Consider the following 24473-nt stretch of genomic DNA (forward strand, 5'->3'; position numbering starts at 1 on the left):
GGGTTGTGGGCTTAGCTAGGCAGGTCAGATGCACTCCAGAGGCCTCAGGAAGCAGAAGCAGCGGCCCAGACCTTTGGGCGGCCCCTCCCATCCGTCACGTGCCACTCTGGCTAGAGGTGACTGGATTCAGGTGGCTTCCTCCTCCAGCCCTGGCTGGTAGGACCCCACATTGCTTTTTAGGCTTGAGTGGTGGTGGTAATAGCCACCGGCGGGCACACCCGCTGTCACCCTCAAGGGTGTGTGAGCCCGACATCCTACTCCTCTCTAGTCCTGTGGGCCTTTGTTGCTGTAAGCTACCTTCCTTTCATCATGCTGGAGCATGCCAAAGTCCTGTGGTCCCTGGCCTGTGATACACCAGGGAAAATCGCCTTGCAGCAGGGAGTTCGGATCTGCCCAGAAACATGTCCGGTTTTGAGTGTTTCTTCATGCACATGAGGTTTTGTGCCTAACTGCCAGGTCCACTTGAGTATGACATTTGCTGCAGCAAGAATGTCCTTGCCCAGAACTTGGGCTAAGTTACTTCTTCATATTTTTCTTGTCCGCCTTACCCAGGCGTCACATGATGAGTGGCTCTATCCTGGGAACTGTGCCACTATGTGATCGCTTCCTTGCACAAACATCGCAGTGTACTTTCTGTGACCTTCATGGTCTTAAGACACAGCGTGGCCTCCTTTATGCAACAGTAGATGTATGAGGCCGCGAAGGCAATGAGGTGCACTCTAAGATAAAGATTTAGAAGTATAGTCTGGTAAATATACCAATCAGTAACAGTGGTGTCTTATCAAGTATTGCATACGCAATCGTGTGACTGGCCGCAGTCACAGACCAGCATCATCACAGACACGTGAGTAATGAGTAACAATTGTGCTGTGATGTTAGGATGGCTTCATCCTAACATCGCTAAGGGTAGGGATCTCTAGCTCCATTATATGCTGCCCATCGTTTACTGAAATGTCACTGTGCGGAGCGTGACTATAATCGACAGTCCCCACCCGCTATAGTTTGCTTCGGCTCGTTTCAGTCCACCCAGCCTGTTTGTGAATTAATAAATGTCGTTAGCTGTCAGCTACAGATCAGTACTAATACTGGGTGCCGGGAAGCCGAAAACAGACTTCCCTCCTATTGTGATGAGCGGGCAGATGGACCCTGCCCAGGAGCCCTGCCGGAAGGGACGATGCTGGGCTGGGGAGCATGTGGGTGCTGCTGCCCGCATGGTCCAGATGGAGAAGGTGCCTCGAGCTGAGAATGAAAGGATGATGATGTGGCTACACTGAGCACAGGGAACAAGGTGAGGGCCTGAGGCAGAAGGGAGCAAGCAGAGTCAAAGGATCCGAGGGGCCTCCCCAAAGAGAGGGAGAGTGGGGAGCCAAAGAGGAGAGAGAGGGAGCCTGGACTGGGTTCTAAAAGCAATGGGAAGCCATTGTGAGCAATTTGGCAGAAAAGGGAAATAACTTGATTGTCCCTTTAGAGCTTATTTGTTTTCTTACTGCCTTCTACCTTCAACATTATTGAAGCATTCAGGCTCTGGAGGCCCTGGGGAAAACCACTGTCTATGGAAAGAGTGAGGACCTGTAGACCAGGAGTCAGATGATCTCTCCGGTCAGAACTTCTGATAATTCTGCAAGGATGGTGGAGGCTCATTCTTCATTGGTAGAATTCAGATGATTATTTGAGAAATGAGAAAAAGTGGGTTTTTTTCACACACGTGCAAGTCTGAGAACACAAGTGTTTTTAAGTCATGTAGATCTCTGTGTAAGTAGGGCCATCTTTGTTGGATTGCTGCAAATGCAAAACTGTAATCAGGCTAGGTAGTGACTTTGTAGAGGAAGAATTCAACTGAAAAACTAAATAATGGGGAAAATAATTTTAGAAATGGTTCTGTGATTAAGATTCAGATGCTTGCAGTATGTGAGGGATGTCTGAGTTAGTTACATGAGGGTGTGAGGTTCTGTCCGCTCCGTTAGATAAGCTCTTTGAAGGAATGGGATGTGGTACCTTGGTCTTAACCAAACCAGGTCAAAGCATGAGTGTCACTGAAACACACCTGTATAAAATGTTAAGAATGCAGCGTCCTGATTTGTGGGCTACCTTGATGCTGTGTTTCCGTAGTACTGAAGTGGAGACGGACATCTGTCCAGCGGAAGATCACCCCTCAAACTTACGGGTTTTATGCACTACAGGACATTAGGTAGTTCTCTCTTAACTTCTGTCCCAGTGCTCTTGTCTTCTGCTCGGTGTGTGTGTACCAGTATCTGAAGTAATTTGTTAAATCACTGACGCCTGCTTATTCTATAGTTGTGTAAGAATTTTGTCTTTAACATTGGGAAATGATACCCTTTATCTTGCAGTTCCTGCCATACCTTTGGTTTTTAAATTATTGCATCCAAACAGACCAGTCAAGTTGCACAGTACAGCAGCCCTGAGATTTCTGCCCAGGAATTGGTCTCCTGGTGTGTAGCTCGCTTCTGAACGTGAAAGGTGTTATGATCCTGCTGCCTGGCAGGAACCAGGTGTGTTGTAGTTGCCCCGCTGTCCTCCTGCCGTGTACCATTGTCAACGAATGGATAAGTACTTAGAGGGCTTTGGCATTCCTGGCTGTTGGTGTTGGCTGTGGCTTTAGTCTGTAGGCCAGGGGCCATGATGACCCTGAAAGGAGAGATGAAACAATGCAACTGGGCTTGCTTTCTTGTGCTCCTCTTTTCTGTTGTTGGAAACAATTTCTAGAGAAAGCACCACTGGTGTGTGTACGTGAAGAGCAGACAGAATCTGAATGCCCCTCCCCAGGCCCAAAGTTGTTCCCACGATGGCAGAATTTTATACATGAATGCACTTCTTTGTCATCACACAGGTAGAAGACCACAGGCGTGTCCCAGAGAGAAGTAGTCTGAGAACTGTTTGTGTTTTTTTCATTGTGAATATTTAATGAACAGCTCAGCCCCTGTCTGTATGTATGTAGGGCTGACACCTGTTAATTGCTGTTCAGTTCGGCCGCAATGAAACTGTGACATGGGCTGCTGCAGCTTACAGCCGTTCCTTTTTATCTGGGTCATTATTTTGTGTGAAATGACGGCTCCTGCTTCTGTGACAAGTAGATCCATCCTAGGATGTGATGGTAATGAACCCGTTTTGTCTTTGTACCTTCATGCAGGATAAGCTCATGCTCTTCTGTACATATTAGAATCAAACATAAAACCGATGAGATGTCTTTTTTTTTCCTTCTTGACAATGTCCCAGTATTATTTTTCCACCAAATGTTTTAAATTAGCAAAACCTTTGGCTAGAGAATGTGAATAGAAGGAGAGGAGATCTCATTATTCCCAACAATTAGGAAAAACTAAAGTCATTTCTATCTGTGTCGTGTAAAATTAGCCAAAGATGCCATGATTTTTGGCCCCTCCCCATGAGGAGTTGTCAGTGGAGGGTGAAAGGAATTGTATAAAAATGACTCTATTCCCTGTAATGGGTCTTATGAGTGCTGGAGGTGGCCCAGTTAAATCCAGGTTGCTGTTGTGTTTTTCCCCCTCGTGCCCTGCTGTGCTTCAGCCCATTGGCCTGTACGTAAGTGATTTGTTATGGTCCATCAAACATTTAAAATGCAGAGTTACGGGTAGATTTGGAGAGAATGTGTTTTCTAAGCCTTAGAACGGAGTGCGCAAGAAACAGTTGAGAGGCTATGGGAGAATGACAGTGTACCCCAAATCCCTTTGGGACGAGGGCTCAGCATTTGTCCCAAAGGTATTGTCTGTGGGGGTCCTGAGAGTTCCCAACAGATTGTATAGAAGAACTGAGACAGAATGACAGGCTTAGTTGTTATTCATAAGAATGTTCAAATTACTTTGTTCTTTAGAGCTTCTTGGGCAAGTGCTTATGTGTGTAGAAAGCACTTTAAAGTTTTTAGAGTCACTGCACACATTTTCTGGTTTATGCTTCATGATGATTCCATTCAAGAGGCCAGGGACGTCTCCCTTCTAGACACGAGGACACTGAGTGTAAGGGGATGAGGGCACTGCCCACTGGCTGGGGCCTGTGAGCCATCGATGGGCCCTGGACCAGTCCTTCAGGGGAGGTGCTGTGGCAGTAAAGGGACTTGGGAGCAGCAAGGAGATTCCTTGGCCAGTGGCCTGGGAGGGTGTGAAGAGGGGTGTGTGTGCGCGCGTGCGTGCATGTGCGCGCGCAGTGAGGGTTGCTGTTCAGAGAGGCAGCACCCTTCCTGATGTGGACAGGAGCATGAAAGAAGGCTCAAGACCAAGAAAGAGCCAGGACTTGTTTGGATGAAGGGAGGACAAAGGGGAAAGCAGGTCTGCTTTCTGTGAGGTTTTGATCGTGTGACCCAGAGTCCTGCTCGAGTCGGGCAGCTTTACAGTGGAGATGCAGGGAATTACCTGCAGCCGAAATACAGGCGAGGGGAGGAAGCAGGTTTGTGCCTTCCCTGTCACTGGCTCTAGGATGTGTTGCCGCCCCATACTTATGTATTCATAGGTTTATTGAAAATTAAAGTGGCTTCTCCAGAAAGCATATCCCCCTTTTGTACCAGGCAGAACGTGTGCTAAAGTGCACTCTACCCTTAACCCTTACCATACTCCTAGGAAGCTGTGTCCCCACTTGACAGCTGGAGAAACTGAGGCAGAGAAACTGCCTTTTGCCCCAACTTAGAACTGAACGGCAGGCCTCGTGTTTGAATCCAGCCTGTCAGGCCCGGAGGGTGTCCATCTGGCCATGCCGTTTGGCCCTGCCGCCTCTTCTGCACAGCCCGTGCCTCCAGGGGCAGAGTGAGGCTGGGCACGGGAGGCAGGTGGGTGCAGCCGTGTCTGAGCACAGCTGGGGCCCCAGGCCCAGGTACCCAAATGGCCCTAGTGGACATTGCTTTCTCCTCTCTCCAGGAGAGAATCATCCTACCAGCCCTTATCCAGCCCAGTCTAGGAGGTTTCGCCTGCAGTGCTGGGCTGTGTTCCTGAGGTCCTCTCCCTTTTATGATGGCGCCCACAACCCACATAGCCCACTTACGAACAAGGTGGGCCTTAAATTTCACCTTTATTTGGAGACCGCCTGCCTTGTCCAGTATGTGTGTGTGGAAAGGGGCACAGTCAGCGACTCTGTGGCCTGGATTCAGCAGGACACGTTGGCCTTCAGAAAACCAGACGATGCCACTGATGACTTAATCTACGGAAAGAGCCCAACAGCTTAAAAAACCTCAGTGACTCCTTTCCATGAGGCAGCGTCCCTGGGATTGTAAAACATTAACTGTGGTATATAAATGACTCATCATTTACTTTCTGGTTGATTATTGAGTATTCAGAGCTTCATTTCTACAAGTGCAGTACAGATTCTTAATTAGTGCAAGACTCTGATTCCAAGTGAAAAAAGATTAATGTTAAAAAGGCATCTCAATCCTTGCTCCACCCCCGTCTAGCCCCAAACCAAGAAAACTCACATTTTAAAAAGGTGAATCTAGGGAGAATTGGGGGAGGCAAAAGAAGGGAATCCTGGCAATGAGGGTGCTGTGTTGCGGATAAAAACAATCTAGAGGCCAGCAGAAACCTTGTGGGGAGTGGCAGGAGAGAGTCACAGCTGTGTCTGCAGAATTTAATAAATGTCTGTGAAGCCAGTGGATAAATTAGGAATTAGGAAGAAGAATCATGAAGATTTTGTGTCATGGAAGGGGGAAGAGAGCGTAAGATGGCACTGGGGTGATGCAGGCATGAGGTGGGGTTGTTTCGGGGGACGCAGAACCCGTGACATTAGGAGCCTTTGGGGAATAGAAGGTAATAAAATTGGTGATGGAGGTGCTGAGGGCCCGGGAAACACTGGCAGGAACATTTCAGAGAGAAATTGTGGTTGTGGCTGGAACTTAGGAAGAAGCTAGGAATGGAGCTCCAAGTGTCTGACGTACGAGCTCAGAGGCCATGGGACCAGGCAGGTGATGACAGTAAGGAGGTAGGAGGGTGGCATTTAGGGGCACTTGTCCTTTCCAAACGGCAGTCGCCACGGAGTGTCACCCCACCATGGCCTGGTGGGAATGCCAGCCCAGCATCCTGGATTTCCTGTGGTTGTTGGGTTAGTTGGTTTGCTTTGCTTTAGAGAAGTTGATGTTTGTATCCTCTTGCTTTGAAGTCTCTTGGTTTTTCAGTGATCAAAACACCTGCAAGATCAAGACCAGAATTTCGTAGTCTGTTCATGGAGAAGGAGGAAATTTTCCTTATGTCATGGTAACTTTTGTGAAACTCAGAGAAAGAGGAAAAATACAAGAACTTTGATAAAATAGAAGGAGGAACTGAAGAGGGTGATGGTACAGAATCTGGAAAGAGCATCCTTCAGGAACAGACTGGGCAACAGCTTCAAAAGTTAGAGTAGCAGGGATTTAGTGCAATGCTGCCACCACCTGCCTCGCAAGTGCAAGGTCCTGAGTTCGATTCCTGGTACCAAAAAAAAAAGAGAGAGAGAAAAGCAGTCCATTCAAAGGGCTGCTGAGCTTGGCTACCCCAGATCACTGATAAGTCTTGAAAGGACAGTTGTGTTGTAGAATGGGCTCGGACCCCTTGCCATCACAGGTTTAAGTAAACACATTTAAAGCCAGGCATGGTGGCACACGCCTGTAATCCTAGCACTGTGGGAGGCTGAAGCAGGAGGATCACAAGTTTAAACCTAGCCTGGGCAGCCTAGTGACTTAGCAAGACCCTGTCTCAGTAAAAGAGTAAAACGGGCCAGGGACATAGCTCAGGGCAGAGGCTCCTGAGTTTGATCACGGGTACTGCAAAAATAGAAATTAAAAAAAAGTTTACACTGAGAAACAGTGGTTGCTATGACACATCCAGGGAGAATCTCTGTTCCTTTTTAATAAGGAGATTTGAGCAGTTTTTAAAGCTAGAAAGTTCCAGTAGAGAGAACTCCGGGATGATTTTTTTTTTTTTTTAAAGGAGGTGGGAACCACATAGGGGCCACAGCTGCACACTGGAAATGGATACTCGATCCTCCGTGGAGGTTGGAGGGGAGGAGGTGAAGAGGAAGATTATAAGCTTAGATGTTTGTGGTAGGGCAGAAAAATGTGGGAGCTGCTGCCTGGAGGCCTCCTCCCTTAGAAGATTCCTCGCCCACCCCAGCGTCTTCTGATTGTCTGACCTCCTCTATTTTTGTTGGCCTGTGTGTGATCTTCTTGTTTTCTCAGAAAGGTTAGCTAACATTAGTCCAAGTCTGTAGAGAGGAAAGAGGTCATAATCTTGGCTTAATCACTTCTCGGAAAAGGGGGTGCATTCTTGGACTTCCTCTTCTCCCTCTGCATGAATCTGTAACCTGGTACTAGTAGGGCAGGGCTTATTTGTGTCTTTGGAACAGATCATGGGAGTCCCGCTCTGTGGCAGTAACAGGGGAAGCGTTTGCGTATGGTACAGACCCACCCTGGCCCAGCTGAGGACACAGGCGTGGAGCAGACGGTTGGATGGTGGGTGTATAAGTCACAGGTGGTGAGTGCCCTACAGTAGAAGGTGGCAAAGCGTCCCACCTAGGCTGGCAGTGGGAGTGGCTGAGCCCCTGAGGAAGTGTTGGCACTGAGACCGGAGGGTAGTGAGCGTGGGGGTTGGAGTAGTTTGAACAGAGACCCTGGGGTAGGAGCACATTTGGTTTGAGGACAGAAAGTTGGTTACTGTGGCTTAGGTGACCTGGGTGAGGATGGAGAGTTGGCAGGGTCCCAAGTGCTGAGGCCAGGCTAAGGATTTTGGGGTCTCTCTCTTGTCCAGTGGAAAGAATCCATTGGGGGTGCTAAGGAGGATTCCACTTATGTTTGGGATGATCAGAAGGACAGAGGGCAGTGAGCAGATGGTGGACAGGAGTGGATGCTCTTAGCACCCTGATGGGGCAGCACCTCATGGGCCATTAGAGATTGTGGCTTAGCTTAGGTGGTGGCGTTGTAGGGCAGATGTAGAGAGAAGGTGGTTTTAAGAAATATTGAAGGCTGGAGTGCAGCTCAGTGGTAGAGCCCTTGCCCGGTGTGCATGAGGCCCTGGGTTTGATCCTTTGCAACTTTTCCCTGACTTCCTTCCTCTCTCCCTCCTTTAAAAAAGATGTGGAAGCAGGCAGCCTCCTGGGATTGTATATGGGTGGGTGGGTGAATTGGGGGCATGTCGAGAGGACCAGGGTGCTGGGCCTGTGCTGCTCGGGCTGGGGTGGAAAGCTGAGTGGGAGATGGCGGCTGAAAGACGGCAGCTGAGACCCCAGAAGGAAGGGAGGGTGTGAAAAGCGAGAGAGCCTGGGACTGAGCCTGGGGAATTCCAGTGGTCACTGCTGGGCGGAGGAAGCCAAGTAAGAGCTAGAGCGGTCAGAGGGGAACGAGGGGAGAGAGGACTTATCAGTGCCCTTGGTGCTGAGCCAGAAACAGCCGTTGCTGGAGTGGCCATGAAGTCACCAGTGACCTTAGCCGTTTCGGTGGCCTGTCCCCTGCCTGTACATATTTTTGCAAAAGACCTGATCCTAAATTGTTTGGGTTGCAATGAAAAACCACTGTCCTTTACCCCACAGAACGCCTGTGTGTTCTTGTGTTAGTCCTAGGATAGTTCCAAAGTCTTGTTTTCCTAAAGGTTAAGGTATGTTTTCTTTTCATTGGCTTGTTGAGTTTTGTGTATTGTTTTTTTCTTAATGTAGTCTTTGGTTAACTCAATTTTAATGTCCGAGGGATTTGAACTTGTTCATGTGAAGAATTGCCATTCCATGTAACTTTTAGCATTCAGGGCACATACCGCATGGAACACAGTACCAAGGAAAGAACTTGTAAGTTGGAACCCATAACAAATGACGAGTAGTTATGCGCAGAACAGGGGAGTGGTCTGAGGTTGGTGATGTAGGCAGCCTGTGGCTGTCAGGCTCTCCACTCCTCTGTGCTTTCTGCAGGGAACCTGCCCAAATCCCTGGGGTCACTACAGCGGCTAGTGCAGAGGGCAAGTGACCAGCCAGAGGCACCAAAGCAGATGGTGCCCTTCCCCCTTCTGTAGGAGGCTGATTGTGCTTTGCCCAAGGCCCTGCAGTGGAGTCACCCAGGAGCTCCTGAAGGGGAGGAGGGAATGGCTGCTTCTCCAGGCCACCTGGTCCCTGCAGTCACTGAGAGGTGCCGAGGAGTCTGGCAGTGGGGAAGCTGGGAGGAATGCTTTTTTTCTTATCTTTTTCTTTTCCAGTGTGTTTTCTGGGCTGAGGATGAAGCCAAACAGATCGAAGATCTGGAGTTTCTTCCTTTCAAGCCAGTGACTCTCAGTGTGTGCCCTCCCTAAAAGGCTCCTTGGTAAAAGTTTCTTGAAGCCCAGAATGTTTGGGAAATGTGCACATCATAATATTCTAAACCTTCTGGGAGGGAGGGCGCTTAGAAACCCTTATGATGACCTTGGAAAATTCAAGACTCTGAAAAGGTCTGCAGTGAAAAACCTGCTTACTGAAACTTGGGATTTATTAAAGATAATTTAAGAAGTTTGTCCTTGCTTCTTTTCCTCGCTGAACACCTAGTTAGATCATGGGGCCTACTTAGAAAAATGCACTAATCAGTGAGGGATTCATTGACCTTTTGCTAGTCATGGGTTAATCCCACGTTTGAGGATCAGGGATAAGGGGCAGTATCCTCTCTTTTAATTAAAAAAACGTTTTACTTATTTTTCTTGTATATATTTGGGTGGATGACGTGACGTCTTGATGTATTTAGTGAAATGGTTTTTCTAGTTAAGAAAATTAGTATAGCTATCACCTCTTACCCTTGTGCGTCAAGAGTACATAAAATCAGCTTTCTTGGCAGGTTTCCCAGGGTACGTAACCGGGCATGACAACTGTTCCCCTGTTTTATATTAGACCTCAAGACTTGTTTATTCTACTTACCTGCAACTTTATACCTGCAGCTTCCTCTTTCCTCCCTGACCCTCCCTATCCTGCTGACCACCGTTTTCTGTTTCTATGTATTTGGCGTTTTGTTGGTTTTTTGTATATATATATAAAGGATTCCATATATGAGTGAGATCATGCAGTGCTGTGTTTTTCCTCCATCATTGGGCTTATTTCACTTGAAACCACGTTGTCACAAATGACAGGATTTTCCTTTTTTAAAGCCGAATGATGCTCCAGCACGCGCACCCATGCCATGGTTTTCCATCCGTTCTTCTGTCAATAGTTTTTCCTCTTTTAAAACGAATTACTGGGCTGGGATGTGGCTTAGTGACAGAGCGCTGGCCTCCTGTGCACGGGGACCAAGGTTAGAGCCCTGGCACCACCACCACCAAAAAAAAATTAATCTTGGCTGTCCCCAAATGTAAAGAATTGCCATGTGTCGAGTACTTTATTGGATTTTCTTCCACTAAAAGTTTTTTCTGGTCCAGATACTGGGTGTAGCTGTGCTGTTCTTGTCTTGACCCAAACCTCTAATGGAGGGGGAAAATTGGAGCCAGGCAATTAAAAACTCCCTCCTGTCTTTTGTCACCCTTGAAAGACGTGTTCTCCACACGTCTGTCAGCCTTGCTTCTTTAATAACGGGCGCAGAGAGCTTCTGACACAGTCAGCAGAATCTAGGTCATGTGGATTTGTTGACAGCTGTGGAGTAGGAGATAGCACTTGCTCTGCTGTCTGGGCCAGTCCCAGCTAGTCCGGTCACTTCCCTTAGAAAATGGACTCATTTCTTGGATTCCCCTCTCCCACCCCCTGCTTTCTCCCCACCCTGGGATCTGCTGCCATAGCTGTCGGTCAAATCTTCACATATATCAGTTTCTCTAGCTTTATTTTCTCATTTCTCTCTCTTTTTTTTTTTTTTTTCGGTACTGGGGATCAAACTCAGGTCCTTGCATTTGCAAGGCAGGCGTCGGCAGAACCACCGAGCTAAATCCCCGGCCCCCATTTTTTTTTCTCTTGAGTGCTCTGATCACAAGTAGCAGTTTGTTCCTCAGCAGCACTGTCCAATAGAAATACAATGTGAACCACCTGAATTTTAAATTTCCTAATAGCTGTGTTAAAAAGCAGTGAATGAAGTTAATTTTTTTGTATTACATTTAATGTATTCCAAGGTGTCCAAAATACTGTCTTTTCAACATGTAGCACAATGTTTTACATTCTTTTTTGCAGAGCCTTCAAAATCCGGTATCACTTGCTTTGCTTCTCCATTCAAATGCTAAATTTTCAGTGGAGTGAAATAGTCTACCGATAAGGTTGCATTTAACAGAAAAATACTCTGCTTAATTTTTAAAATAATTAAAAGGAAGTGTTATTTAAAAATCAGTTCCTTGGTTTCTCTAGCCACATTTTAAGTAGTTGATAGCCACGTCTGGCTACCATCTGCAGCATAGTTCTGTAGAATTCATTTAAGCAGTTTTGAGTTTATTTTTTAGTTTCCAAATTGACACAAAACATTTGCGATTGTAAAGACTCAAGGGGACATGGAACACAGCAGTATACAGCAAATACAGTATACCCAGATAGAAGATAATTAAAGAAAATCTCCCGTTTCCCCCTTGAAAAATTCCACGCAATGGTTTGGCCCCGACTTTAACATACAACCTTTTAGAAATACATTTGAAATAATTACATTTCTGCTCATAACATTAACTATTCAGCTGTACATGTGAAGTTTAAATAACACAAGATGTATAAATTTGCATAGTGTTCCCCTCATGTTTACGTTTCATGAAACAATTTTATTCCTATTTTTCCACACATCTCTACCTTCAGTGACTTTATCATCAGTAGAGGGATGTTTGGGGGGTGATCTCACCTGGGTCTGTCTCATCCTATTTATTGTCATCCAAATTATTTGAGATTCAGCACTTTACAATTCATGAAGGATTCTATTGCTAGAAACACTCGAGTCACAAGTGCTCATTCATTTAACACTGGAATAGTTGCTTTTGCTCATCTGGCTTGAATGTGAATGAGAAATCCCTGTAATGGAGCCACTTATTTTGCATTTCTCCCAAAAATTAAAGAAAAAGCTGAGTGTGGTGGTATATGCCTGTAATCCCAGCACTCAGGAGGCTGAGGCAGGAGGATTGCCTCAAGTTTGATACCAGCCTGGGCTACACAGTGAGTTTAAGTTGAGTCTGGACTACACAGCAAGACCTTGTCTCAAAACAAATAAGAAAGAAAAATGTCTTCCTACTGAAGATAATGCAAATAGAGGAGAGGGAATAAATCACAAGTGTCCAGTCCAGCACAGGGATGGCACAAAATGAGTGTACCTAGGGAACCAACAGCCCAGTCAGGAAATGGAATAGAACCAACAGCTTGACCTCTTCCTGGGCCACTCCTCCCAGAGGTGGCTTCTAATTCCTAACTTGGTAGCCTTGTCTAATTATTTGTAAATAGAGCTTTTGCTCCGTACTGTGTCTGACCGATTCACCCTTGGCACAGTGGTTTGTTCATTTGAATATAGAATTACTGCATTGCTTTTCTAAAGGCCACCTCGTAAAAGCTTACTAGAGCACCTCAAATATTTTTTCATGAGGAATTATTGTTAAAATTTTTATTAAATTATTTCCTTTTATAAAAACCAAGTCCCGGGTGGGAATTTAGCTCAGTGGTTCCACCGCCTGCCTCACAAGCGCAAGGACCTGAGTTCGATCCCTGGTCCCAAAAAAATAAAACCCAAGTCTGTCAGATCACTGTAATAAACATCTCAGACTTGCTTTGATTAATGCATTTTCCTAATTGTGTTTTGTTGTTCAGATTAAAATGAGTCATTGTGAGAGGCTTTGTCAAGCAGATATATAAAGTAATTTCCTTTTTTCTAATAAGCAACATTGGGAAGATGAAGTGTTGGAGGTACCTGGTTCTATCCAGGCTGTCCAGTGTATATGTGAGGACTGTGTATTTTGCCTTCCTGCTCGCTGTGGATTGGATAATCATGTTGGGATTATTGAATGTTGGTCTAATTCTTGGCACCAAAGGTAATTTTTATGTCCTTTCTTTCCCTATATATCTGATTAGTTAACTTTCACCTCCTCCAGATCGTTGTTCAAGTTACCTTGCCCACACCTTTTTTTTATACTGGGGATTGAACTTGAGACCTTGTGCTTCTGAGGCAGGCAGTGGCACTCTTGAGCTAAATCCCCAGCCCTTTCCTCGCTTTGTAGTTCAGGGTGACCTTGAACTCACTCTGTTTCCCAGGCTGGCCTGGGACTCTTGGCAATTAATCCTCCTGCCTCAGCCTCCCAAGTGCTGGGATTACAAGTGCGCACCACTGTGCCTGACTTCACTTATTTTTTTTCACTCATTTTTAAAATGCCAACTTACCTCTTGCTGCTAGCATTTCTCGTTTCTTTTCTCTATAATTCGTGTCATTCCTGTGATAACTTGCTATCTTTTTTACTTAATTACTGTAGTTATCATTTTTTGTGTGTTTTTTCCATGCTGAGAACAATGTTGGTCATATAGTAGGTGCCCAGTGAATAAAGAAATCAAAGAGTGAGAGGCCATGTATTTCCAAGGTCTGCAAGGCAGGGAAACTGGGTAGGAACAGATGCTTTGGAAGGCGACTTAGGAAACAGAAAGGAGACAGAGGGTTAAGACATTCATACGTTTTCTTGTAACTAGCACTTAGCCTTTTGGTTTGCAGTGGTTAAAACTTCAGTCAGCTCTCCCCGGAAGTGACTTGTGAGGGTTAGATGTCACCTCCTTCTACTTCATACTTCTAGCGGACAGGTTTGCAAATGTGGAATTGCTGTTCTCATGGGGTGCGTGTATGTGTATGTGTATATATATGAACTTTTTATGAGATGGAGTATGTTTTGGGTGGTAATTATGCACCGTCAGTGGTGCATGTGGAAGCTGACGGGTTTACAGCACAGGTTGAACCTCCCCATCTGCGTGTTCAGAGGTGCAAAACACCCGCCCCACCATGACGCCTCGCATGGAGTCTGCAGCGTTGTGTGGTATCCAGCACAGATAGTGAGTGTGGGAGTCTGGGTGATCCTCACAGCAGGTGGGGGTGGGGCGTCTCCTCTGAGAGGCAGAGTTGATCCTGGCAGCCAGTTTGGCTGCCTGCTGTGCCTTCCCCCTGACACTGGAAACTTTCACTTGGATTGCTTGTGATGCTGTGGAATCTTTTCTGAGGGTTTTAAGAGCCAGTGTGACAGGATAACAACCCATGTAAGGTCTTCCTCTCTTCTGCTTCGGGGAGAATTCCCAGTCCAAGAGCCAAATCCTGCTGGAATCCAAGTCGTCTGTGCTGAAGAGGGCTGGAGGGGTAGGGAGCAAGGGAGAGAAAACACTTGGACCCAAGATGTCAGTAGCTGAAACTGACTTGCCTTCTTGGGAGAAATCTGGAACTTAAAAAATGAATTCTAGAATTTTCTCCTGATTCTACTAAAGGAAACTCACTCTCTGGCAACTTAATAACCCTTGGGGTGGGGTACTTCACTTTCTCTAATTTCGGTTTTCTTCTTTGTAAAATGACTTTGCACTAGAATGATAATCCCTCCTGAGGTTGCCCATAGCTCTGATATTTTGTGATTCTATTTTCAGTCTGCTTTTAATTACTTTCTTCCTCATTATCAAAGAACCTATTTGAGTAGGTCAGGTTTGTGACTGTGGAATACTGAATTTATCCCTGTCTGCCCTCACCTGGTGGGTTTTGCAGGGTGCATCTCAGTATTCTCTGCTCTTCACGCAGTACAGCGGTGTGTGTTAGTTGATTAGTAACTGGTTTTGTCCCCTCCTTAACTAAATAATTGGAGCTCAGTATAAGGAATATTCATTCTACAAAGTGTTTTTTCTTTAAATTAAGTTTAAAAATAAACATAGTCTTCTAACACTCCAGTAGAACAAATCTGTTGTGAGAAAAATCTAAACTTTAATGATTCATCTGTTGGATTACTTTTGCCTTTTTAAGTGTTTAAAAGAATGAAAAATAGGCTAGGTTACCATTATGGGGGTGGTGTTATACTCTGTAGAAGTAACTCAAGATACGTGTTTTGGACAAAGGCCCAAGAACTGTATTTTAGCAACCAATTATTATAAGCTTAGCTTAAATGATAAGAAAAAATAGAATTAAGTCAAGGTTTCCCATCTAATTAATTCCTCAGTCTACATTTTCAGTCTGTTAGCTTGATGGCAACATTCCTAGATTGAAAAGGTATCTGGGGCAGATGGGTAGAAGGGGTGCTGTGGGTGGGAGAAAGAAGAGAGTTATTGGTGGGGGAGACGGATGTTACTGGTGAAGATGAGGAAGGGTTATTGGCAGGGATGACAGTGGTGGTATTGATGAGGAAGTTGGATCTCAGTGGGATGATAGGGATGTTAAGTGGTAGGGATGCTATTGGCCAGGATGTCACTGGGCGGGATCTAAAGAGATGGGGAGGGGACCTCCGCTCCTCCCACAAATGGAATAGATTGCAGGTTGCTGATTTATGTTACAGAAGAAAATTACTGGACATGTTAGTGACAGGCATTAGAAAGGCTTATTAGGCAAAATTAGAAAGTATACACTGAGAGAAAATAGTTCAAGGGCCCTTAAGAGAGGTACCTTTTGGTCTGGGCTAGGATTTTTCTCTGTGCGGTTTTGGGTTGTCCTCAAGACATCTAGGATATGTCTTCCAAGAGTCTGTCTGATTGCTCATTTGCTGGACTAGGTTAGGATGCAAACTATTTGTGTGTGTTTGAAGTTGAGGGAGAAGGCGCTCACTTAGCACTGCTCTTTTCTTGAGGATGGAGGTCTGTGGGAGGAAAAGTGCAGACTCAATTTACAGGTGAAAAGCGTGGCCTCAGATAAGATGATTGTATCTTTAAGGCCCTTACGGTTTTGTTGTTGTTGTTGTTTTGATTTGTTTTGTTTTTTCTGGAGTGAATTTTTCTTTAAGGGAACAAGGCCTTGTAACTGGATAATTTTGTCTAGAAGGTACAGTTTTTGTTATGATTTTCCTTTTCTCCTCCTCCCTGTCTTGATCTTTTCTGTCCTACCTCGAGGTAGTATGGGTGTTACTGGAGGTTACAGGTGAGAACAGCAGGAATGCTGTTAGAAGGCAGAGAAGCTTTTAGAAAGGTGTGATGTGGAGACTACACAGAAGAGACCTCAGAAGAAAAATACCTGAACAAATAGAGGAACTGTAAAGGAAAATGTTTAGATACAAAGCTGATGGGAAGAGTTTTTGGTGGAACTATTCATTGTTCGGTTGTGGCAGAAACTTTATTTTCAATGATTTCCTACTCTGAATGAGATGCAGTGGCTTCTTTTAACTTCTTGGGCATCCCCGGAGGCAGACACAAGCTTTGTTTTATGACGCCTGAGGAATAACGTGGTTGGATTTTTTTTTCCCTAATCCTGAAGCACAGGGTCTCTGTGACCCTTTCAGGTTTCACTTGTGCCTGGGAATGTGTGCATCATTCCGTGTCACTCTTGAATAGTAAAACAATCATCATTAATTCGTGCTCTGCACATTTGTAACTTGTGATAAACAGGAATGGAGCCTAAGTTTGCCTACAGGTTTGCTAAGCTGATTAATAATGTAAGGTGCACTGCAGGGCCAGTGTTTGTTTACCAAGGGTGACTGTTTGCTCTGCAGGTCGGATGTTCTGTCACAAACTGAGAGGCTAATTGCATACTGCTCTTACCTTGTCATTAAAGCACCTCCCTAAAGGCCCACTTCTGGGGTGCATTTGAGTTGCCCTTGTTTACATTTCTGCATATTTCAAGGTGCTAGTAGGTGCATCTATTGTAAGGAATTGTGGATTTTACACTTGAAGAAATCATGGAAGCAAGAATTTCCCATGGGTGTGAGTTAGGGGGAGAATTTCAAGAGATGTCTTTTGCACTGTAACAGCAGCAAAACACACTGGCTTAAAACAACAGCCATTTATTTTGCTCAGAAATCTGCAGCTTGGCTGCTGATCTCTGCTGTACAGAGTATCAACTCAGTGGCCTGGACATGGCTGGGGACTCACTTTCAAAGTAGCGCACTCACATGCCTGCCAGTGGGCCTCTCTCTAACCTGCTTGGGTTTCCTCAAAGGATGCCAGTTGAGGTCTAACAGCAAGTGTCCCAAGAGAACACGGTAAAAGTTGACGGAGTTTTTATGATTGGACCTCAGAAATCTCATAGGGTCCTTTCCACCCTCCTCATTGGCTGTGACATAACAAATCTCTACTAGTACAGGGGACCGCGGGCTCCATCTCTTTGGGAAGATTTTAGCCCCTTTGCCATGTGGGATGAGGGATGCTGCTGTTGTCCTCATTGGAAAAGAACCTGTCATAGGCATGAATCTAGATGTGCTGAGAAAACTTTTTAGAATATACAGGGTTAAAATAGAATCCATAAAAAATAAAATGAAGGCAAGAAATGAGAATAAGACAGTGAGTATTAAATGTAATGGTTATTAGGCATTGAAAATAATCTTTAACTGTGTACTTCTCACAACCCTCCCCCCCAACCCGTTGTTACTCAGAGGAATCACATATCTTCATGAGATCTGAAACTCTCAAAATCATTTCCATCTTCCAGAAAAACCATCCCAGGGTTCTCCAGGGTATTTACAAAGTACAATAAAACATTCATTTCTTTAGCACATTGTAATGAAAACCATCCCCAAGTACTTAGTTTAACTGCCGTGTTTACCATGGGAGTTTCAAATGCCATTAGGACCCTGTTATATTTTTGTTGGTCTGGCGTTATGGGAATAGTAAAGGTTTTTTTAAGTAAGGGTTAAAACTAGGATAAATGCCCACCCGCACCATCTAACATTTTGTTGAAATGCCTTTCATTAAAGTTTTTGAAGCCTATGTAAATCAGGGAATGGTGGGGGAAAAAGTCACGAATACTAGATGTTAAAGCAACGTGGTGTGAAGGGAAACATCTGCTCCTGGTTAAATTCTTTAAACTTGCGTTCTTTTGCCGCAATAATTTAACTGTGCTGCTGAGTTTGAGTTCCATGAAGACGCTGTGGCTGGTTTTCCAGAACATTCCCAGGAGTCCTAAATAAGCCCTTGAGGTTCTGAGCAGCAGGCTTGTAATTTCAGGGTCACTAGTATTACCACTGTAAAAATTTGGGTCGCCAACTCAGCAACTCCAGGATTCTTGCTGTTTTGGGGGGTGTTTGTTGTTGTTCCTTTGAGGAAATGCTTTGCCTGGCTTTAAGTAGCGCCTTTATGAAGAAGGCCCAGGAGAATGCCTGGCTGTTAGGCATTTTTCACCTTGATAAGAAGCACTAATGTTAACAAACCCTTTATTGCTGCCGCCCTTCCTTTTCCTGAGGGGAAGATTGTCTTGGCTTTTTAAGAGATGGACTGATAACCAGAGGGCTGCAAATAACTTCCTTTTATCAGTGATGCTTTCTTGAGATGTACCCCAGACCTGCAACCATAATTTCTCTTGGCTCCAATCCTCTTTGCTGTTAAAGATGACAGGAATAGCAAATAAATGTATAGATTTTTAAAATCTCACTTGAATGTATTTTCAAAATATGATCGGTCTCATTCCTAAAATGGAAGGCTCTAGAAATTCTCACTTGGTGGGTAAGGCAGGTGCTTAAAATTTAATCTCTTTCCTTTTCACTCCTTAAATAGATGTTCTCTGTGTGCTTACTGTCCAAAGAGCAGTTCCAGGTCTGGGGACACGGCATAGCATGAAGTAGACAGAGTTCCTTTCCTTATGGAGCGCCCACTCAGAAACAAGTTGTTGGAAAGTCACGGGACCCACGTGTGCTGAGCTGTCTGTTGGGGACAGACTTTGAAGGATAAATAACATAGGTTTGTGAACAGGCGTGGGACGTGGCCTGAGAGGTGGGCAAGCCCCAGTTCAAGGTGGAATAGGGTGTTTTGCTCTGCAGGCCAGAGTCTGAACTTGGGATCTGTTGCAGAGCGTAAAATGAGCTGGACTGAGTCACAGCTTGCAGGGACCCAGTCTGGCTGCCGGGAGGACTAAGATGGAGGAGCAAAGCCAGCTGAGGCACGGCTGCAAGGTCAGGGAGGAGCACTTCCAGGGAAGGGAGTCTCAACCCTGTGAAACACCCCAGAGAAGATGGCAGTGAGGACTGAAGGGGCCTGTGGTAGTTGGCAATGCAGAGATCAGAAGACAGTGGCTGGGGGAAGTTTCAGCCAGGCTGTCATGGGTTTTGCAGGGATCGGAGGTGGGGTCAGCCAGGCTGGCTACAGCGGGGTGGGGGCAGGACCACTTCCTACTGCTGCTGTTGGTTGGTTGCTTATACCAGTAAAGAGGAAGAGATTGAACGCATAAGAGAGGAAAGTGGCCATCAGTGGGGTTGGTTCTTCAAGTGGGCCAGAATATGAACTCACGGCCTGGGTTCAGCCTTGGCCAGGCCTCACTGATGTTGGGGGCAGAGAGGATGTGTCTGCCGGTGCCCAGAAGACACGGGGCTGGGGCTTCTCAGAGGCTAGCCTTGATTTCCTCTTCAGATCATCTCGGAAAAAGCAAAGGGGAATTGGGATTTGGGCAGGGGGTGAAGGAAAGGGGAGAAGACCATGGGGGAAGCACAAAATAGCTGGCTGGGGGGTGGGGAGAAAGTGTGGGCCCGCTGGGTGGCAGCAGTCTAGGTGGAGCACCGTGAGTCTTCCTCAGGGCCCCAGAGAGGTGGAGGGGCATGACCTGTGTTGCTGGGCAGGTGGGGAAAGCCCAGGGGTGTCCCAGCAGGAGAGAGATGGAAGCCGCAGACCATGTGCTGGGGAGGGAAAAATAAGAGCAGTCATCTGTGTATCTTTGAAAGCAGCTCTCTGGGTCCTCCCTGCTGATTGTGTTGAGGTAGGTGACCATTTGCTTGGGCAATCACAGCTCATGCCTGTCAGCTTAACATCACTATTCATTGTTTCACCTTTTTTGCTTTAAAAAAAAAAAAAAACTGTCTTCCTTTGAAGTTGTTTAGCATAGTAGAGTCCAGTGGTTTAGCAACTGTTAGCCAGCAGACTACAGTCTCTCCTTTTTGGTCTCCCACCTACTGCTCATATCCTTTCCCATGGCAAGCGTAGGCTGTTATGACCTCTCCCAGGCACTCTGCAGTGACTTCCGGGCCTGCAGCCGTGCTCTTTGCCTCCTGCCTGCTCCCTGGTCTTCCTATCCCCCACCACCTCCAATCCACATCCCATGGCCAGACTCCTTTTCCTTAGGCTGGTTGCTGTTGTTCACAGTTCATGGTGGCGTCTCACTGAATAAAAAGTCCAGAATCCGAACATTCCTGACTTCTTCAAGACCTGGCCCCAGTATCTGACAGTACACCGTGGGGTAGAGGACGTATCACAGTGAATATAAATGCTGAGCAGCATCATAGGTGGAAAGGTGGGCTCTGGAGCCAGGCTGCCTAGGTTGTCCCGCTTACCCTTTACTAGTTGTATGCTCTGGGACAGATTGCCCCAGCTTCTCTGTGCCTCAGTTTTCTAGTCTATAACATGAGAGTTACAAAGGGATACCTACTATGAGTCTTACACGAATTAGATTAGTGCATCCATGCAAATCCATGTTGGGCATATAATAAGCTCTCAGTAAATGTTACAGATTTTCCGTGCAGGTACACCACATGTGTGTTCTTCGCTGCATAACTTCAGGTACTTTCTCACCTCTTCGCTTTTGCTAGCCTTGTTCCCTATGGGAATCCTTCCCCCATATTGTTCCTGGGTGCACAGATTTCACCTGTGGTAAGGTTCTTTTACCAACCGTGGATTTAGGCAGCCACAAAACTAATAAACTGAAGTCTGGCCTGCATTCATTGACCCCCGTGGAACACTGATAAAGACTGTTTAAATGCTTTGCTAACAAAATGTTTTGAGGTTTGCTTTATCCATTTACTTTGTGAGTGTGCACTAAAATTTAATAGAGGCCTGGGGGTCTGGCAGTTTTGGTTAGAGTAGCAGATCCTCCTGCCATTTCCCGTTTTCAGTGCTCCTACCTGGAGGATGGCAGTTCTCCTGGACTACGGCACTGTTTCACTCCAGGATCCTGTCTGAGGTTAGGCAACCACACCATGCTAAAATCTGGAAATCTGGTGAATGGGCTGGATGTTTAGCTCAGTGGGGCTGCACCTGCCTCGCAAGGGCAAGGTCCTGAGTTTGATCCCCAGTATAAAAAAAAAAATAGGGCGAGGGGTATAAATTGAGGGAGATCAAGGATTGGCTGGGCTAGTGAGAATTAGCCAGAGGTGACGCCTATCTGCTCCAGCATGCTGGCTTTTTGCATCGGGCCCCTCCTAGCCTGGCTGAGCACTCCTTATGGCAAACTCGGTGCAGTAGAATGGTTGCAGGTTGGACAATGATTCCAATGCGCTCTACCTCTGAGCTACAGCACTAGCCCCAGAAAGTGTTCGTAGTAAACAGTTGTGAGCAGACCTAAAGAAGGTACACAAAGATAACTATTATGAAATAGATAAGTGCTGAGTCTGTGCAGACTGACTAACCTAGAGCACTTATATAGAAACCGTTTTTGACCAAAATGTATCAGTGTTTTAAGAAATGCAGATTTAAGAGTTAGTTTTGTTTGCCTTGTGCCTTATGTAATGTTTGTCTGATAGCTTTTTATTTTATGTGGGTTATTTATGACAAGAATTTATTTTGTTTGCCTTGAAGTAATTCTTCCGAGAGCTACTTTGTTCCCACAGTCCAGCTGTATGATTTCCATGGGAACCATGCTGTACTGTGGCCAGAGCCAATTGGTCCTGAAGTGGGCACCTGTGCTGAGCTGGGCCAATCAGAGAGCCCTTCCCTGGTATCTCTTGCTGTAACTAGGAAGTTGGGACTTTCTGTCTCCAGTGACTAAGCTGTTAGCAGAAGAACTCCAAAGTTAGTGATGGTCATTTTCTGCTACTTGAAAAAATTTGGTCCTAGATAAGAAAAAATGTTATCAACAAATAAAGAGAGGCAAGAAAAAAAAAACACGGAGAAAGATTCCTGACCCCGCTGGGGATGCTTGTTCTAGGGCTCCCCCAGTCCAGCTCTGGCCTCGCCCTGCCTGTCACATGGTTGACAGTAACTGTTGGGTGTTTCTTCACAGGAGGGTCTTCCTTTCTTCACCTCCCTTTTGTGTCTGATTTAGACTTGGGACATGGGATTGGGATCTCCTGGTGGGTTGTTTCTGGGGAGGCTCTAAAGGCTTGTTAAAAACCCTGGGAAGTAGGAGTTTAGAAGTGCCTGCTTAGTTCTTTTAGTTCTCGGTAGACTTCTAACCCCCAGTGCATTCTATTCTTTGTCAGTTGTAAGTGAAACAACGGAGTCAGCTAACACAGATGATGCAGCCATGGGGAGCTCCCTTTATCAGAAATGCCTGCCCTGAACAGAGCTACCAAAGGATAAAACCATTCTGTTTTCACTAGAATGCTGGACCCCAGTTCTTCTTTGGTTTTTAAGGGAATCTGTAGCTTGCTAAGTTCTAACAGCTTTGCTCATACTTATCAAATCACTCTTAGAAGAAGAGAAGAATAAAGGGATAGCCTTTCTCTTAATCCCCAGCCCTTCTGAGGACAACAGTGGCCCCTCAAACTGAGTGTAGACAATTTGAAAAGGATGGAACAAAACTCTCTTCAGTGTCTCAGTTACTTCTTCATTTAAATCAAGTCATTTAAATCCAGCATGGCAGGGAGAGTGTGTTTTTCCCTAGTTTATGGCTATTTCCACAGAACCTGGTACCCCGCATGGTAGCTTTCAGTAGGTGTTAATGGAATGAATGAATGAGTGATTGAATGAATTTGTTATTAGTCCCCTTGTACAAAGAAGGAAATTGAAGCCCAGGTAAATCAAGTGATTTGACTAGTAACATAGCTAGTAAGGGGCAGAACTGATCCAGAGCGTTAGGTCTTCAGGCTTGTAGTCCATGGTTCATTCTGAACATTTTTGGTCACCAAAAGAGAAAACACCACCATCATAAGGTATATATGTTCTTTCCTCATGGCCTTGTAGCAGAGCTAAACACCCAGCAATGCTTGGCAAAGCTTTTAATTCCTGAAGCTAAGTGTTGACACAGAAAAATGAAAGGCAGCTTCAGATGTGAGCTGAAATGTGTTATTTTTGAGCCTTCTTTTTCAGAAAGCTGTACAAGAATTTAGGTGACAAAAGATGGGAAGGGCTGCGTGTGTATGATAAAATATTCACCGCAAAGACTCACATGTAACTGGATAACCCACAAAAGCATTTTTGTGCCTGTGCTTGACATATAGTACATGTCTTGGTGGGCTCTGTGTGTGTGTCATGATCGCCAGTGGTGGCCCATGTGTTACGAGGAGGGACAGAGTGGGCAGTGGTGTGTTGTGGGGTGTATTTCGGATGCCTGTCATTTTGGGTTGTGAGTTTTACCTCCTTTTATATGCCTCTGAAATGACTGTCAAAGGTTATCTTTCTCTTTTCCATTCTATGTGACTTATCATGCTCTAGAGCACCACTGCTCAACAGAACTTTATTTGAAGACAGAAATGTTCAGTATCTGCACTGTCCAGTAGGGTGGTCATTAGCCCTACGTGGGTACTGAGCACCTGAAATGTGATTCATATGACTAAAGAATTGAATTTTTAAATTTTATTTAATTTGAATTAAATTTAAATAGTCATGTGTGACCAGTACACCATAGTTCTGTATTTTTTTTAAAGCAGTATTAATTAGCTCTTAGGTATAAGAATTCCATTAAGTTCATCATAAAGATAGACACTGCCTGTAAATGTAGATGATAACTACCAATTATAGATGTAACTTCCCTTACCTGGTATGTAGCAGCTGTCCTTAACCTACAGTAAGTTGCCTTTACCTGGGCAAAAATGATCTCTGAAAACTCTCTAAAGATGGTGCCCCAGGACCTGGCATCAATACCACATGAAGTCCTAGTTGTCTCATTCTTATCTGGAGAATATACACTTACCTCATTCATCTGATTGGATGAGGCCCATGTCAGTTTTGGGGAAAGTCAACTCATTGTAGATACCAATCATACCTACCTATTAAAAAAATTTTTACAGCAATGTTTAATGTTTTTCTAAACAACTGGCCACCATAGCTTAGTCAAGTCAACACATAAATTTAACTGTGGCATTTTCTTCATTAAATTTAGACAAAGCAGTCTTGAAACTGGCCTGACCTTTGACCCATGAACTGTGGAAAGTTCTACTGGTGGACAAGTAGCTTTCTGCTCCTTTGCCCATGTTACATTGAGCTTCCATTTTTACTAACTCCGGCCGATGCTTAGTTTCTCCCTAATGAGTTTCATTCAGACTGATTTATATATACTCTAAAACACAAATAGGTATAGTGGCACATAGTGTGTATCCTTAGCAACATAATACTCATTTTGAAAGTAGAGTGGCAGACAGTCCATCTTAGATTTTCTGGGATTTCCCAATGCCGTAGCATTTTTTAAGCACTCATGAGTGCAATTATTTAACTACAGGTTGACCAAAAATTGCATTTTTTGGTTAATTTTATAAGATAAAAGGAAATATAAAATGACAGTTTTATCAAATTTATTCAATTTCTGTATATGGTGCATCTTAAAACGTTCAGTACTTAACACATCCTTACAGTCTGGCCAGTACTATCTAGTCTCTTCCTGAATTCTTTTT

The 24473-nt window shown here is 45.1% G+C and overlaps 1 protein-coding gene across 1 annotated transcript in view; it reads left to right on the top strand.

The window, feature by feature from the left end:
* Rftn1 (raftlin, lipid raft linker 1) overlaps nucleotides 1-24473 on the top strand; it is a 189491-nt gene that overhangs the window by 107108 nt on the left and 57910 nt on the right. The window lies entirely within an intron of this gene.

This window comes from Fukomys damarensis, unplaced genomic scaffold (assembly GCF_012274545.1).
Source record: "Fukomys damarensis isolate Sample0158 unplaced genomic scaffold, DMR_v1.0_HiC HiC_scaffold_28, whole genome shotgun sequence".
Taxonomy (NCBI): domain Eukaryota; kingdom Metazoa; phylum Chordata; class Mammalia; order Rodentia; family Bathyergidae; genus Fukomys; species Fukomys damarensis.